General features: G+C 40.5%; 3 pseudogenes across 3 annotated transcripts; all 3 read right to left on the bottom strand.

Moving 5' to 3' along the window:
• Positions 1-1,009: 1,009 nt before the first annotated feature.
• AT1G37057 lies at positions 1,010-4,141 on the bottom strand (annotated as a pseudogene; the record flags this gene model as incomplete). The annotated part of the gene is made up of 1 exon: positions 1,010-4,141.
• A 4,162-nt stretch (positions 4,142-8,303) lies between these two features.
• Positions 8,304-13,925, bottom strand: AT1G37060 (annotated as a pseudogene; the record flags this gene model as incomplete). Its single annotated transcript has 1 exon — positions 8,304-13,925.
• Positions 13,926-15,374: 1,449 nt separating this feature from the next.
• On the bottom strand, positions 15,375-18,606 carry AT1G37050 (annotated as a pseudogene; the record flags this gene model as incomplete). Its single annotated transcript has 10 exons — positions 15,375-15,697; positions 15,933-16,205; positions 16,484-16,559; positions 16,739-17,131; positions 17,175-17,331; positions 17,459-17,568; positions 17,665-17,846; positions 17,898-18,194; positions 18,463-18,504; positions 18,597-18,606.
• Positions 18,607-18,669: the final 63 nt, after the last annotated feature.

The following is an 18,669-nucleotide window of genomic DNA, read 5'->3' as shown; positions in this document are numbered from 1 at the left end:
CCTTATTTCTAAAGAAGGCCTATCACGTTTTTAAGTCATATGTAAAGTTTTTAGGTCATTGTTTAGATCTAAGTTGGAGAGGCTATTCTCCTTATCTCTTTGGTCTTGGGAGCAAAACCCTGTGGAGACTTCCTTTAGATAAGATCTTTCTTACTCTTTCTCTTGATATATTGACTATTTATTTCCAATTCAGACTATGATTTGTGTTTCTTTGATCATGTATGAGCAATCCACTTGTTAGGTTTAGGGTTTCTCATTAGGGATTCATATGGTTTAGTAGATCGCCCCCCTGCTAGGTTATCTGTAGAATTCTTCATATTTAATTGTTCTTAATGCTAGTTCTAGAGTAATAAACTAGAACTTGAATCCAAACAATAGATATAACCGCCATAGGTATTTATAGTTGGATCTATTATTTGATGAGCCTGGTTTATAGCTGTGTAATAAGAATCAGCCTATCTACTAAGGTGAACAATTAAACTCGTTTAGAATGCATGTCTAGGTATAAGATCTCTCGGCTTCTCGAGTTACTCTTTTTGTTTTTTGAAATAAAGTTAAATTAGTTTCAAAAAAGAAAAGTATATGTGTTTACAACTTGTGCAACGTTTTTGAAGAACATAAAAACCAAGAAGAAGCAACTTTTTACCCCAACTCTCTTGTTTGAAACCAAAAATGGAGAGCTCGATCATATCTTTTGTCTCCACTAATATTAATAGCTGATATATGATTCCGAATGTGCTTATCAATCCACTTAACTAGTCGGGCTACAGGATTTGGGAGACTGCCGTGTTTACGCTCATTTCGTTCCCGCCATATGGTGTGTACCGTTGCCTGCAAAACACAACGAGCTAAGAATCCTTCGACACGATTCTCGACCAATAGTTAGCGATGTTGTGTATAATCTCCTGCCAATCCGTGGAATTTCTCTATACTTGAGAATTGTTTTCCACATCCATGAACCAAGGCAAGTGATATCTATTACTGCCCAAAGAGACCCTTGTTTGAGGAGGGAAGTTCTGACCCATTTCACCCACAGCGAATCCTTGTGGGATAAGATAAGCCAAATCAATTTCAAGAAATAGACATCATTCGCTTCTTTAAGAGACCGAAACCCAAGTCCCCCCTCTTGTTTCGGTTTACACACAGCTTCCCATGCGATCTTTGCTTTTGTTGTTTGTAAATCACCACCGGACCACAAGTACGCTTAACACAACTGATCTATTTCTCTTATGCATGCTCGAGGAAGACGAAATGCTCCCAACCAGAAGTTACATATGCTCCAAAGACAAATATCGTGCCGACCAAGAACGAATCTTCTTCTTTATTTGTTCCATGAGAGGGCGATAATCTGTAGAAGAGAGACCTTTTATGACCAAAGGAAGTCCCAAATATCTCACCGGGAGTGTACCAACTGCAAAAGGAAATCGATCTGCTATATCTTGTTGAGAAATGTCTGTCACTCCTACAAGATAAACTGTTGATTTTTCCATACTTATTTCTTAGTCCCAAACTTTTAGCAAAAGCATCAAACACTTCCACAATGCCTTCTATAGATCGCATTTTAATATGGGCTTATATCGAGTCCGTTAAAAAAAATATAAGCCCTAACCCTGATAAAATTAAATAAAAGATTTTGGGCTAAGATAGGGCTATACTCAAATTGTTATGGGCTAAAATAGGGTTGGCCCTATTACACTCTTTTATTATTCCCTGTCCTTTTTTTCTTCTTCTCTTTCTCCCAATTCCCAAACGCGTCTTCTTCGACTCTTCTTCTTCAATCTCTTCTTCTTTGATTTCTTCTTCTTTGATTTCTTCTCTGAAACCATAAGAGTGAAAGATTTCATCTGAATATATAGAGAAACAGAAGCTTGGTGAAGTAGCAACAACCCTAATTGCAGATACTTAGGTTTATAACAAAGTGGATCCCGTCACGGCCGACGGAAAGGTTGATATTGTGAGGAATAATTTGATCTCGCTTTATGAAGAATACCAGACTAAATCTGCAAGTTCTTCGAACTCTTCAACCACACTTACTCCACACGAGCTTCTCAATGAATTGCCACTTGAAGCAGATGTGAATGATGTAAGTATAATAATATATTTGAATATCTTTCACTAGTTCTGGTTTTTGTTTAACTAATTGTGTGTCTATTTGTGTATTTACAATATCTTTTTGAGCTTGAAAGTAGTCTCATATCTGCTTCAAAAAGTACCAAGTCAACTTTGGAAATCTATTTGGATGATGAACCAAGATTAGAGATGAAGACTTTCTCTGACATGGAAATTTTAAGCTTTTGGAAAGAGAATCAACATAGATATACTGATTTAGCTTCAATGGCATCTGATTTGTTTAGTATCCCAATCACAACAGTAGCATCAGAGTCTGCTTTCAGCGTTGGAGGACGGGTGTTAAATCCTTTTAGGAATCGTCTTCTTCCCCAAAATGTGCAAGCATTAATTTGCACCCGCAATTGGCTTCGTGGATATGCAGATCTTGAAGGTAAAATTGTAATTTGAAGTTATAAAACTTACATAAATCATTGTCTTATTTTAACTTGTATCATTAAAATGCAGGAGAAATCGAAGAACTTTTTGCTGAAGAAGATAATGATGCTACAAAGATGACAAGTAGTTCAGGAGTTGGAGATTCTAACATATGATGAGAAGTTTTTTTTGCTCAGTTTTTTTTTGGACAAATATCGGTAACAATGTTTTACATTTCAGCAAAATGACAAGAAACAATGTTTTATATGTTGTGGTGTTATAGTGTTTCCATTTGATAATAAACAATAGTATTATTATCTTATAATTGTTTTTGTTTGAAAAACCCTTCTCTTTAAATAAAAAAAAAAAACTTAAGGGCTACAAAAGGCCAAAAAGGTGCTCAACCCTGTTTTAAATTTTTTTAGGGATTAAAAAGGGTTAGGGCTCACTTAGGGCTGGGCTTAAAATAAATAGGGCTGGGTTGGGCTGGAAAACCCTTTTTAACATCCCTACATTTTACCATCCGAAAGAACCTTAAGATTATCTGCAAAACTAAGGTGAGTTAAACCAATGTTCTTACATCTTGGATGGTAACCAAACTTCCTCAAACCTACTGCCTTATCCAATAGTTTGGAGAGAACATCCATACTAACGACAAACAGATACAGAGATAGAGATAGAGAACATCTCTGTCTCAAACCCCGCACACTGTTGAAATATCCCACCAGTTCCCCATTGACTTGAACCGAAAAAGAGGTTGTGGTGACACAAAGCATAATCCAATGAATAAAAAACAATGGAAATTTCATGGCTTCGAGTACCTTACGGAGAACAGACCATTGAACCGAGTCGAAAGCTTTAGAGATATCTATTTTAATTGCGCAGCCAGTCGATACCGATTCTTTGTGATAATCTTTTACTAACTCCGTCGCGAGCAGCACATTCTCTATGAGCAGCCTATCTTGAACAAAAGCCGATTGGTTTCCTACAACAAAATTTGGTAGCACTCGCTTCAGGGGATTAGCTATTATTTTTAATATGACTTTAAATATGACATTGCAACACGATATTGGCCTATAATCTTTCATCTCATTAGTCGTTGCCTTCTTTGGTATGAGAGCAAGAATGGTGGAATTAATTGCCTTTGGTAAGAATCCTTTCACAAAGAAGGATTTAATCGCAAGAATAAACTCCTTCCCAATGATATCCCAAGTCGATTTATAAAACTCCATTGTATAACTATCTGGTCCTAGCGACTTATCTTTTGGCATTGCAAAGAGTACTCGTTTAATCTCCTCCTCTGTTACTGACCTAGTCATCTCTGTTTTCTCCTCCTCTGAGCATCGATAAGGCAGCAAGTCTTGAAGTTCACTAATGGATATTTCCTCATAGTCATGTGAAATCAGCTGAAGAAATTCTCTAAAAAAGTGTTCTGCTTCCTCTTTTATTTCTACTACTTTTTTTGTAACTGAGCCATCTGGTCTTTGTATTTCCCTAATCGAGTTGTGCGCTTTCCTTAAAGTGACCGCTCTATGAAATGTCTTGTTTTTTTGTCACCCACATCAAGTCAATGCAACTTAGATTTCTGTTTTAGAAACTTCTGTTCAAGACAAGTCACCCTTTCCCACCTATCATAAGCCTTTGTTTCCTCCTCCATTGCCCTAACTGAAGGATTTTGTAGATTCAGTTGCTGCTTTATGCAAAGATCCTCATGTGCTTCCTTTGCCTTCTTGACCAAATTTTCCAAACTATCTTTGGTCAAGTTTCTAATCACCGGTTTTAGTGCCTTTAGTTTTCTAATAAACGTCGATGTGGACATATGAATTGGTTCCGCGTCCCCCCCCCCCCAGTAATTCGCCACTAAAGGTCTAAATTCCTCCATCATTGTAATAGCTGATAATAGGTTTTTATGGTCAATTAATCCTAAAATACCAATCATGTCGTTGTAGTATTTTAGGTGTCAATCCAAATGAGTGTGATGCAAACAGATGAAATGTGATCAGAAGTCACTAAGTCAAGCCAAGCAATAACAGTTTTGGGGTTTCTAACAGTCCTAAGCGAACATGCAGAAAACAGAAGTAATAACAGAATTACTAAAATCACTCGACCACAACAGGCTGATGCCAGAAGTAGGATGTGGTCGAGTAACAGGTCGAGTAACAGACAGGAAACAAGACAATCTTACTCGACTGCACAGTCTGTTGCCAGACACTGGGTGTGGTCGAGTAAGTTGGTCGAGTCATTGTAAAAACTAAGAAACAGGCAATGAGAACGATCAAGCGATAACGATAAAACAGAGAAATAAGATAGACGAGAAATTCCTAAGGATGGGGTAATCGAGTAGAGTGGTATCCTAGCCTATTCGAATGGTTAACAAGCGCAATCAAGTTATCCCTAGACAACAGGTTCAACAACAGATCAATTCACTCCCGTGACAGAAATCCTCAAGCAAAGCTAGCCCAGACAAATTCGCATTAACGGAATCTAACTATGCAAGCAATAAAAACAGACTGATAAAGTCAATAAATGCTCTAAACGGCCAATCCCTTGGGATAGAGACGCATATCTCAGGAACTAGTGGATCAAGCATTCCATCGAACACCTTCTGGGTGCGCGAATGCTTGAGATCGAATTCCAGTTGATCAGAAAGAAACAAGCAGTAAACGCAACTAGTCCTAAAGGGATTTAATCAATTCTAAAACTTAACCATTCTACAGACTACGGATTCCACAACTACTCTATCCCATCCCTAAGAATTCAAAGTCACTACTCAGACAACATGCTCAAAGACATAAACGCAGATAAACGATAATATTGCATAAGTAAAGAGATAAAGAGTAGAGAAACAAGATGACAGATGAAATCAAATGCGGAATCTGAATAACTTGGAAAAATCTCGAATTACAGGTTGCAGAAGCAAAACCGGCGCAGTAGAGTAAAACAGAAAATAAAACTGAAGCAAAAAAACTCAATGTCGACCGGATATCTGAGGACAGAACCCTAAGACATCTATTTATACAAAACGAAATAAAATGATAGTAGACGGGCCAATAACCTAATCGCTCGGCCCATAGAGAGATAATGGGCCGAGATGGGCTTCGTGATCCGATGGAGGTCCAGGCCGCTTCCAAACACTTTGTCTTCTCCTCTTCTCTTCCTTGTGCTCAGCTTGTCTGGTTGAGTGCGAATTTGAGTAGACTGTGAAGACGTGATCGAGTGTCCGGTCGAGTGATGCTTATGGTGGTGAGTGTTGATACTCGACCAGGGGGTCGAGTAACTTGGTAGAGCGAATGGTCGAGTGATGGTGATGGTGTGGCGAAGTGATACTCGACCAGGGGGTCGAGTATTGTCATCGAGTGGCCTGAGCTGAGGTTACTCGACCTGGTGGTCGAGTGGATGGGAAGAATGGCTCCAAAGTCACTCGACCTGGGGGTCGAGTATGTGGGAAGAATGGCTCCAAAGTCACTCGACCTGGGGGTCGAGTATGTCTTCTGGTTCTGGCTCGTTTCTTCCAATTTGCTTGCAAACAGCTCCAAATCACCTGAAAACAACTCAGAAATGTAATATGTATGCAAAACTATCCTAATCATGCAAAGTATGCAAGAATGATGAGAAATGATATAAAACAGTGATGAATGATACGAAACTGGACTCAAAACCATGATGAATGGACACTGAAAACATGCAAATTATAGACATATCAACTCCCCCAAACTTAGTCTTTGCTTGGCCTCAAGCAAATAAGAAGACATAGTTGAAGGAGAGGAGTGAAGGCGGGGACTCAGAACCAAAGCATATGATAGAGCAAATAAAATCATTGTCCAAGTTGGTAGTTCTAAGATGCGATATGATTGAATTCTACTCAAAAACGTTAACCATGCCTTGTTATCAATCAATCCGTCTCTTATACTCGACCTACACATGCTTTCAAATCTACCAATCCCTTTAACATTCATTAGTTCTGGAACGTGAATCAAGCAGTGCATCATCAATGAACTCATTTGGCTAAGGTGAAGGTCAAGAGACAAAGATGGTCCCTTACAGAATAGGCTTAAGTAACAGGGGATCCCTCAAGAATGATTGAGCTTTAGTAGAATACTAAAGGTAAGTCCCAAGTTATGCATACAGAGATAAGATCCCATCTACCCAGAGTATAACAATGAAGTTCTAATGGTGATCCCAACTCCTGTCCCAACTTAACTCTGCCCTTTGCACTCATGAATCTTTCAAACTCTTTTTCATATCATTCTTTTCTTTTCTCTTAACTCTAGGAGAAGCTTTCTCAACGCTCTGATACATCTAGCGGGTTTGGATTTCTTTAACAACTAAGGTTCCTGTTTTTTTTTTTTTTTCCTTTAAAACCAAAGGCTTTTAACCCTTCTTCTTTAGCTAACAAGAACCTCATTCTTTTCTTTAACATTCTCAAAACCTTTACTAGATTTTTTTTCTAACTTCTTTAGCTTACTTCCCCTAGAATTCTTTCCCTTTCCTCATCAACAATGAATTCCCTCTTTTCTTTTAAACACATCCCAACCCATGATATAAGCGCCCACCTAGTCCTATCCAGTCCGAAGAACGCGAACTAGAACTACATGAGACACTATCTCTGTCGTTACGTATTAACACTTTCTACCAAGCTCAATCGAAATAAGACCTCACAAACACTCACAAGTGATATAGGGCTTGAAAGAAAGTTCAGGTTTGGGTATGGGTTAACTGCTCTAATAAAGAGTGGTTAAAATGAGTAAGAAAATCCAAGTATTTTAGGGTATCCATGAGTTCAAATTCGATGCCAAGACATGATAATTCTAAATCAGATTCAAGTTCAAATTGATAGGGAATGATATCAGTTTGAACTTGAATCTAGGCATGGTGCAGTTTTTACTTCAATTTCAATGACAACGCATCAAACAACTAACAACGAGGGCACTGAGCTTTATCTGGTGAACCAAAATGCTTACAAGGCTATCTCATCATTATCCCCTATGCATATGCAACAATCCTAAACGAAACACTCTAGACTCGATCCTAAATGAAATGCAACTACATGAACACTCTATTTTTGTGAAATCATTTTCTGAAATTTTTCAATTTTTTTTTTTTTTGGTTTTTCTATGCCTTAGATGAATGCACACTCAAGATTATATACAATGCAACACACACTTCCTGAGCCCTCCCCCAAACTTAAATCACACAGTCCACTGTGTGACCAAATTTGGAAGAGAGTACTCAGGACAAAACACATCTCAAAGACAAAATAAAAACAAGAGATGGTATATTACAATGGTGGAGTGAGGTGCATACCTCAGTGGAAGAAGGAGCGGAGTTGGTCGTCAATAGCTGCCTGTGATTGCTCTCAGGCCATCGAAGAATCTCCCTGTTGTGTCTCAGCTTCCCCCTGGGGGTACTCGACCTCTGCTCCTTCGTCGCAGCCAGCACCGCTCTGATGATACTCGACCTCTCTTCTTCTGCTGCGGCCAGCACCGCGGTCGCGTAAGCTACGGGACTGGAGAAGTCGTGACTGCATCATTCGCTATACTCGACCACATCGTCATTCGATCTCTATAGGGTGTGGTCGAGTGATTTCCTGGTGTGAAGAAGCCAGAACAATGTCGAGTTTGATTGCTCTGTGGTCGAGTGTATTGCTGTTCCTTCAAAGCCAGAATCTATTTCCATCAACTCTTCATACTTATCTCCTGAAAACACTAACAAGATGCATCAAAAACAACCAGGAAAATGAAAGATATGTACAAAGGAAGGCTTGGGACTTCCTCCCAAGTGAGCTTGTTTTAGGTCTCTAGCTTGACTCCTCATACTCATTAGGCGTTTAAAGGCTCCTCCAAAGGAACAGAGGTTCCTTCTGGAATAAACTGATCTATCATGTATTTCTTGAGCCGCTGGCCATTGACTGTGAAGTCTCCATTCTTTCCAGCTAGCGTGATAGCACCATAAGGTCGGACTGCAGTAACAGAGAAAGGACCAGACCATCTAGACTTGAGCTTGCCTGGAAAAAGCCTCAGGCGAGAGTTGAACAGCAACACTTGATCACCAACCTTAAAATCTCTTGAGACTATCTTCTTATCATGGAAAGACTTGGTTCGCTCCTTGTAGATTTTGGAACTCTCATAGGCTTCTAAGCGAATCTTGTTGAGATCGTTCAGTTGGATTAACCGCTTCTCCTCGGCGGTTTTAATGTCGAAGTTCAGGAGCTTAACTGCCCACATGGCTTTATACTCGAGTTCAACAGGCAAATGACAGGATTTTCCATAGAGGAGGTTGAAAGGAGTCGTGCCAATAGGGGTCTTGAAGGCTGTTCTGTAAGCCCATAGTGTGTCATTGAGCTTAGCAGACCAATCTTTCCTTGTACTTCCCACAGTTTTCTCTAAAATTGCTTTTATCTCCCTATTGGAGATTTCCACCTGCCCGCTCGTCTATTGATGATAAGGAGTGGCTACCTTGTGCTTTACTCCATGCTTCTTCAAAAGGTTCTCAAAACCCTTGTTGATAAAATGTTTCCCTCCGTCACTAATCACAATTCTCGGGACTCCAAATCTAGGGAAGATAATTGTCTTGAACAGCTTTAGCACAACTCTAGCATCATTGGTGTGGCTGGCTATGGCTTCCACCCATTTTGATACATAGTCTATTGCGACCAGTATGTACTTGTTTCCGTAAGAGGAAGGAAACGGACCCATAAAATCAATTCCCCAAACGTCAAAGTTTTCAACTTCTAAGATCGGATTCTAAGGCATCTCATTCCTTCTGCTGATGTTCCCTCTTCTCTGACATGAATCACATTTCGAGATAAATTCCTGAGCATCCTTAAACATTGATGGCCACCAAAAACCAGCTTGCAGGATTTTCGACATTGTCTTGAACGTTGCGAAGTGGCCACCATAGGCAAACCCATGGCAATGCAATAGGATGCCTTCAATTTCGTCTTCTGAGACGCATGTCCTGTAGATCTTATCTTTGCAGAGTGTGTAGAGATAAGGTTCGTCCCAGTAGAAATGGTTAATGTCCTTGAAGAACTTCTTCTTCTCATAGCTCGACAGATTCGGAGGCTCTTCACCACTAACCAAGTAGTTGACGTGATCAGCATACCACGGAAGCTTTTCTTCAATTGCACATACTTGATCGAGTGATTTCTAAATTTGAGCACTCTCGTTAAGTTGCTGAATTGCCATTAGCTGTTCTTCTGGCATGGAGTCGTCAATAAGGACCTCGTCTTCAATCCTCATCCTAGACAGATGATCAGCTACACCGTTTTCGATTCCCTTCTTATCAACTATCTCCATATCAAACTCTTGGAGCAATAAGATCCATCTCAACAGCCTAGGTTTGGTATCCTTCTTCGCGTATATATGCCTCAGAGCAGCATGATCAGTGTAGATTGTCACTTTAGAACCCACTAGGTAGCTTCTAAATTTTTCAAATGCAAATACCACAGCTAGCAATTCCTTCTCTGTAGTGGCATACCTTACTTGTGCATCATCCATCGTTCTGCTCGCGTAGTAGATCACATGCAGCTTTTTATCAATCCGCTGGCCCAAGACTGCTCCTACTGCGTACTGAAGCATCGCACATGATCTCGAATGGGAAGTCCCAGTTTGGAGCTTGGACTATTGGTGCAGTGATCAAAGCTTCCTTGATTAACTTAAAGGCTGTCAAACATTCGTCATCAAATGCAAACTCGGTTTCCTTGCACAGCAGTCTGGTGAGCGGTCTTGCCAACTTGGAGAAATCCTTGATGAATATTCTGTAAAATCCTGCATGTCCAAGAAAACTCCTGATGTCTTTGACAGTTTTTGGTGGCTGTAACTGCATCATCACGTCAATCTTAGCCTTATCAACCTCTATTCCCTCCTCAGAAATTTTGCGGCCCAAAACGATGCCTTCTCTAACCATGAAATGGCATTTCTCCCAGTTCAGCACCAGGTTTGTCTCTTCACATCTTTTAAGTACCCTGCACAGGTTCAACAAACACGAGGAGAAGGAAGAGCCATACACAGAAAAATCATCCATGAATACCTCTACCATCTCCTCTATCAAATCCGAGAAAATAGAAGTCATACACCGCTGAAAAGTAGCTGGTGCATTACAGAGACCGAAAGGCATACGCTTGTAAGCAAAGGTCCCATAAGGACAAGTGAAAGTGGTTTTTCCTTGGTCATTTGGGTGAATAGGGATTTGAAAAAATCCGCTATAACTATCCAAAAAGCAATAGTAAGGATGGTTTGCTAATCTTTCTAGCATATGATCAATGAAGGGCAATGGGAAATGTTCTTTTCTAGAGGCAACATTTAACTTCCTATACTCAATACACATCCTATGTCCAGTTATAGTCCTAGTGGGTATCAGTTCATCTTTAGAATTTTTAACAACTGTCATACCTCCTTTTTTAGGAACGCAGTGAACTGGAGATACCCAAGTGCTATCAGAGATAGGGTAGATAACCCCAGCATCTAATAGTTTAAGTATCTCCTTTTTCACAACCTCTTTCAAGTTAGGGTTTAATCTCCTTTGAGGTTCAATGCTAGAGTAGGATTCATTTTCAAGATGGATTCTATGGGTGCATAAGGTGGGTGAAATCCCCTTAATATCATCTAACGAATATCCTATAGCTTTCCTATACTTCATGAGCTCAGTTATCAGCAGGTTTACTTGATCAGCAGTTAGCTCATCATTCACTATGACAGGATAAGTAGAGTTTAGTCCAAGAAAAACGTACCTTAGCCCTTTTGGTAGCGGTTTCAAATCTACCTTGGGTGCCTTGATTTCAGACCAGTCATCGGATACTAAGTTGGCTTCAGATGAGGAGTTGTGATCGAGTGACGTGGTCGAGTAGACTGAATGGGCTGTTGGTCGAGTGATGTGGTCGAGTATATATTCCCCCCTTGCTCTTTCACCCAAATCTTCATATTCTCCTGGATTCTCAACTGCTTTGTTCATCTAACAGCTTCTGGTACCCCAAAGTCTCCAAATGTAAATCTCCTTCTTTGCTATCCTTTGTTAGAGCACTCTGTAGATGATCTGTTTCTCCCAGCTCTTCTAGCATTTTGTCAGCTAACATATCCATCTCTTCAATCCAGAAAATATTTCCTTCTATCGTAGGCTTCTTCATGGTGTTGGTGATATCGAAGGTCATCTTGAGATCTCTTCCGAGGTTAAGATCAATTTTTCCCTTCTTAACATCAATGATAGCTCTAGCTCTAGCTAAAAATGGTCTTCCCAGTATCAAAGGGTCTTTGGGTTCTTCATCCATTTCTAAAACCACAAAGTCTGTAGGTACCTCGACCACGCCTATCATGACTGGTAAGTCTTCCAGCAGACCATGGGAGATTCTAACAGATCTGTCAGCTAGGATCAAGGATATATTGCAGGGCTTGTACTTGTTGAAGCCCAGTTTCTTAGCCACAGGGAGAGGCATGAGACTCACAGATGCACCTAGATCACAGAGGCACTTGCTGAAGGCTAAAGGGCCAAGAGCGCAAGGTAAGGTGAAGGAACCAGGATCTCCTAGCTTTTTTGGAATGATCTTCTGCTGAATGATCGCACTGCATTCGTGACTTAGCACCACCATTCCTTGGACTTCTTTGATCCTCTCTGTAATCATGTCTTTCACATATTTGTTAGAGTCTGGTATAAGTGCAAGACAGTCGACAAGAGGCATCGTGACTTCAAGATTTTTCAATTGTTTCTCCAGGAGAGCTTTGTACTTCTGTATCATGACCTTCTTGAATCGACCAGGAAATGGGAGTGGGGGCTTGTAAGGTGGGGGAATGAAGACGTTTTCTTTGGTTTTGGCGGCAGCTGGTTTTTCAACAAGAGGAGATGCTGCAGGAGCTAGTGGTCGAGTAGGTTGGTGGAGTATAGGCTCTTCTATTGCTTTTTCAGCGGAATTTCCATTTTGACAGAAATCCTCCCCATCTTGATCCAGACTGTCCTCAGTGTTCTGGTTCGGACTCTCTTTTGTGGGTAATTCTTTACCGCTTCTAAGTGTGATAGCATGAGCGTACTCCTTTGAATTTGACATTGATTTTCCGGAAGGTCCTGTAAATTTGGGTGCTGCGGTCGACCCAGTTTGGCCTTCTATGTATCTGATCTTAGATGTTAGTGCTTCAACCTTGATATTGATATCATTGTAACTGCAGTCAACCTTGTTGTGAATTTCTGCCATCCTTTTGGACAAATCCATTGCTCCTGTTGCTTGCCCTTGGAGAATCTGTTGTAACATGTTCTTCAAGTCCGAATCTGGAGTTGTTAAAGCTGGTTGTTGTTGCTGCTGTGTGAACCCAGGTGGTGGAAGTTGCTGCTGATAGTTGCCCTGATACTGCTGCTTAGGAACATACCCTTGACCTTGGTTGTATGGAACAAAGGGCTTGGGTTGATTCTGCTGCTGTGAAGGGTAAACTTGGTCCTGCCGGTTTGCAACGTTTGTACTTCTGTAAGACAGATTGGGATGGTTCTGCTTGAAGTTGTTGAAACCTTTGTTGTAACCTCCTTGGTTCTGCACATAGCTGACCTCTTCTAACTGCAGAGTCTCCCCATCCTGAACTTGTAACGTCTCATCATCACCCAGAAAATGAATGTGCTTCTGTTGCATAAGGAGTAGCTTGTCCAGTTTGTCATTCATGGCTTTCATTTCCCTACGGTGCTTCTCATCAGAATCAGAGCTTGTGCGGATGCTTCTGTCATAATCTTCATTATAGTTGCCATCCGACTGAGCCAAGTTCTCTACCACCTCCCATCCGTCTTCAACATCTTTGTTGAGGAAGTTCCCGTTAGAAGCGGTATCTAGAAGCATCTCTGTAGAGAGTGCTAAGAAGCGAAGCTTTGGAGAAACCATGATGAGGACATTGCGTCTGATAACCCTTGAAGCGCTCCCATGCTTCATAGAAAGTCTCATTATTCGTCTGAGTGAAACCAGATATGTCATTCCGTAGTCTCGCAGTCCTGGAGTTTGAGAAAAACTTAGCCAAGAAGGCTTTCTTGCAGTCATTCCAGGAGGTGATAGAGCCTTGAGGAAGTGACTTTTCCCACTGATGTGCTTTGTCTCCAAGAGAGAATGGAAACAATCTGAGCTTGAAGCCATCCTCACTGACTCTATTGATCTTTGTTAGGCTGCAGAGCCTATCAAACTCGTCTAGGTGATCGAGTGGATCCTCCATAGGGAGGCCGTGGAACTTGTTGCTCTGAACCATGGCAATGAGACCGCTCTTGATCTCAAAGTTGTTGTTCTGCACAGGTGGAGGCACGATGCCATTACGCTGATTGTGGTTGCGTGGTGCATCGCCTGCACCTATGTTGTTTGGTTGCACCTGCTCATCAACAACTGCAGCCATTGTGTCTGTTTCTGTCTGTGTTCTGAGTTGGCGTGCAATACGGTCGATGTTATCGTTGAACAGGAGATTCTGATTTCCTCGTGATCGTGTTTGCATACAACGAGTACCAACTGGTGAAGCTGGTGATTCGTAGTACCTGAATCAAAACAGACAAACAAAAAAAACACAAAGTGAGTAACTTTCAGAAAAAATGAAAAAGAACTTGATCTTAAATATTCTGAAATCTCAAATATAGCAAACAAACACCCAATTGGCAACGGCGCTAAATTGATAATAGGTTTTTATGGTCAATTAATCCTAAAACACTAATCATGTCGTTGTAGTATTTTAGGTGTCAATCCAAATGAGTGTGATGCAAACAAATGAAATGTGATCAGAAGTCACTAAGTCAAGCCAAACAATAACAGTTTTGGGGTTTCTAACAGTCCTAAGCGAACATGCAGAAAACAGAAGTAATAACAGAATTACTAAAATCACTCGACCACAACAGGCTGATGCCAGAAGTAGGATGTGGTCGAGTAACAGGTCGAGTAACAGACAGGAAACAAGACAATCTTACTCGACTGCACAGTCTGTTGCCAGACACTGGGTGTGGTCGAGTAAGTTGGTCGAGTGATTGTAAAAACTAAGAAACAGGCAATGAGAACGATCAAGCGATAACGATAAAACAGAGAAATAAGATAGACGAGAAATTTCTAAGGATGGGGTAATCGAGTAGAGTGGTATCCTAGCCTATTCGAATGGTTAACAAGCGCAATCAAGCTATCCCTAGACAACAGGTTCAACAACAGATCAATTCACTCCTGACAGAAATCCTCAAGCAAAGCTAGCCCAGACAAATTCGCATTAACGGAATCTAACTATGCAGGCAATAAGAACAGACTGATAAAGTCAATAAACGCTCTAAACGGCCAATCCCTTGGGATAGAGACGCATATCTCAGGAACTAGTGGATCAAGCATTCCATCGAACACCTTCTGGGTGCGGGAATGCTTGAGATCGAATTCCAGTTGATCAGAAAGAAATAAGCAGTAAACGCAACTAGTCCTAAAGGGATTTAATCAATTCTAAAACTTAACCATTCTACAGACTACGGATTCCACAACTACTCTATCCCATCCCTAAGAATTCTAAGTCACTACTCAGACAACATGCTCAAAGACATAAACGCAGATAAACGATAATATTGCATAAGTAAAGAGATAAAGAGTAGAGAAACAAGATGACAGATGAAATCAAATGCGGAATCTGAATAACTTGGAAAAATCTCGAATTACAGGTTGCAGAAGCAAAAGCGGCGCAGCAGAGTAAAACATAAAATAAAACTGAAGCAAAAAAACTCAATGTCGACCGGATGTCTCAGGACAGAACCCTAAGACATCTATTTATACAAAACGAAATAAAATTATAGTAGACGGGCCAATAACCTAACTGCTCGGCCCATAGAGAGATAATGGGCCGAAATGGGCTTCGTGATCCGATGGAGGTCCAGGCCGCTTCCAAACACTTTGTCTTCTCCTCTTCTCTTCCTTGTGCTCAGCTTGTCTAGTTGAGTGCGGATTTCAGTAGACTGTGAAGACGTGATCGAGTGTCCGGTCGAGTGATGCTTATGGTGGTGAGTGATGATACTCGACCAGGGGGTCGAGTAACTTGGTAGAGCGAATGGTCGAGTGATGGTGATGGTGTGGCGAAGTGATACTCGACCAGGGGGTCGAGTAGTGTCATCGAGTGGCCTGAGCTGAGGTTACTCGACCTGGTGGTCGAGTGGATGGGAAGAATGGCTCCAAAGTCACTCGACCTGGGGGTCGAGTATGTCTTCTGGTTCTGGCTCGTTTCTTCCAATTTGCTTGCAAACAGCTCCAAATAACCTGAAAACAACTCAGAAATGAAATATGTATGCAAAACTATCCTAATCATGCAAAGTATGCAAGAATGATGAGAAATGATATAAAACAGTGATGAATGATACGAAACTGGACTCAAAACGATGATGAATGGACACTGAAAACATGCAAATTATAGACATATCAATAGCGTTGACAAAATTAAAAGGTCGCCGCTCACGACCCCTTTCTTCATTCACTGTAGTCAGATTTATCTTACATCTTAAGTGGTTGAAAAATCCTCCTGCTTCAAAAACACTATATGACATAGGATAATTCTGCAGCCATACGTCATTCATCAAAACACGATCAAGTTTCTTCATAATCAACCCATGATCCCTCTTATTACTCCAAGTAAATAGCGGACCGTGAGAATCCATGTCCGAAAGAGTGCAGTATTGAATTACGTCTTGGAAATCCCTCATTCTAGAAGTTACAACAGGCTGATTCTCCAATTGTGAATGCTTGTCCATATTTAGGATTTCATTAAAATCTCCAAATATAATCCACGCTTTATTACTAATAATTGGAGAGTCGATGTGATCTCGCAACTCACTCCATAAATTCTTTCTCTCTTCTGCAAAATTTGAGGCATACACAAAAGAACAAAAAAACTCATTCTCTTGATCCTCTAGTTTTACTGAACACGTAATTACTTGGCCGCTTTTCAAAACGGAGTTAATCTGACATCGTTTCTCCATAGAACCCAAATACGCCCTCTTCGGTTGGATTCATAATTTGTAACAATAGCCCTGTCTTTAAATAACTTACTTCCTAACCTTTCAGCTTTACTCTCCTTCACTCTTGTCTCTATTAGACACCCAAACTTCTGCTCCTTAACCCACTTCTTAATAACGGAATGCTTATTTGATTTGTTTAAACCGCGGACATTCCAGAAGCACGACATTATCAATTTTTTTGGTGGCGCTTCTTACTCTGAGGGCGACCTCTTATTTGAGTATAAGCAACGGAAACTGTCTTATGTGCTGTTTTTGATCCTCTAGGTAGATTCTATCTAGGCTCAACCTGTGATTTAGAGTGCATCGACTTAGATAAAAGAGGTATCTCATTTGTTATCGCTGTATCAGATGACTCCTCTTCTATTGTTTCAGGCGTGGCAATCAGTTCATCTTCCTTATCAACGTGATTTTCCCCCTCTTTCATAGATATGTCTGCATCTTCTTCCCTCTTCTCCTTAACCTCTTCAACTAAACCGCCAAGAGCAGAGTAGGAATTATAAAGGATGGAGACTTCTCCAAACTTTGGTATATCTATTGTTTTCCCGGGGGTACGAGTAGACTTTGATGGTGTGGACCACTCTTCTTCTGTTGCATTATCTTGATTGTTTCCCCCGATAGGTAAATTTATCCTTGCTTGGACCTCTTCCAAAATTTTTTCCACCATAACTTTCTCAATAGCCTGTTTGCTCTTGATACTCTTCTGTTATTTGTTCGCTATCCACCTCATTCATATCGGAAACTTTACTGTGAGACAAGTTCGAGTCCAGTGCTAAGCACGTGTTTTGAAAGTGTCCCCATTTCTTGCAACAATTACATCTTGGTGGCAGCCAAGGATATAAATACTTGATCACCACATCTAACTCTCCTTCTTCCTCACCACTAAAAGAGTATTCAGTCAGTAAGTCTTTTGTAAGATTTGCCTCCACTAAAATTTGTGCTTCATCGAAACTCGAACATGTTTCTGTTTTTGGATGAAGTTTGACAGGTTTGCCAACGAAATTCTAACCCTTTATCCGTAAACATAGAAGGCTGGACATCCTTCAGTGTTACCCATAAGTTGATTGATTTCATTTTAGGTTGCACTTCTTCCTCATAAGGAGACCATTTCGAAACCACCTTTGGAAGAGCCATAATATTCCACATTCCCCTATTCAGAATCCTTCTTCTCATTACTTCATTTCTAACTCACAATTGAATCGTTGTTGCATTTACTTCATAAACATCGATCATTGTTGATTTATCTCCCAATCTCCAAATTTTATTCATAATCATGTGAATTTTCCCAACATGAGGAGCTTTATTGTTGAGAAATTTCCCCACCACAAAATCTTCCCAGAGAGGTTTAGCTACAACAAAAACCTCTCTTGGAACAACCATTCTGCCTTGGCCATCAACTACATCCACTACGAATTATTGTTTTGTAAATCCATGCTTATGAGCAACACTTGCGTAGGATTTCCTAGGCAATGAAGCTTGGTCCGATGCTGAAGAAACCTCAGGGTTTGAGTCACCCATCGGCTCTGTTTCCTGCTCAAAATCATCTTCTTTCTGTCTACCATCAACCTCCATCTTGCTATTAAAATAGTCTTCCAACTCTTTACCTCTCAACTCCGCATCATCTTTGCATCCTCCTTGTACCAGAACATCATCGGCAGGGACTGGAGGTGCTGCCGGCGGCAACAGACGTGCTCGAGAATCCAAAAACCCTAAAATCGCCGTTTCTGTCGCCCTAGCCACGTCAGCTTTTTACTTTTTGAAAATTCTCCAGTTACTCTTCGCTATAGGTATAGGAAGTTTCGTGAAACACCACTGGTTGTTACAAAATTAGAGTTTTAGTTTAAGAATGGTTCGATAACAACCTAGCTATTATTAAATCTACTAACCAATAGTAACCTGAGAATACCTTAAGCCTGACGTTTTTACTTTCTTGTCTTACAACCTCACAATCTGTTATTGCTTTCTTCTATTCTTTTAATTTTCATTACTATTTTACTTAGCTTAATTCAATACCTTGGTCTATTGTGTGATCCGAGAGCTTTGTGGAATTTGACCCTTAAGTGCTATAATCGATCTCTTATTTGAGAGAGTAGGTTTAAGGCAATTTGAACCTTATCAAATTTGGCGCTGTTGTCGAAGTTCTCTACGATTCACCATTAGATTAGGATTAGAATTTTGTCTAAGCTTTTATTTTTCTTTTTTTTTATTTTATTTACTTAG

This window comes from Arabidopsis thaliana (assembly GCF_000001735.4).
Source record: "Arabidopsis thaliana chromosome 1 sequence".
NCBI classification, from domain to species: domain Eukaryota; kingdom Viridiplantae; phylum Streptophyta; class Magnoliopsida; order Brassicales; family Brassicaceae; genus Arabidopsis; species Arabidopsis thaliana.
The sequence above is the reverse complement of the archived record's forward strand: the minus strand, read 5'-3'. Positions and strand labels throughout refer to the sequence as shown.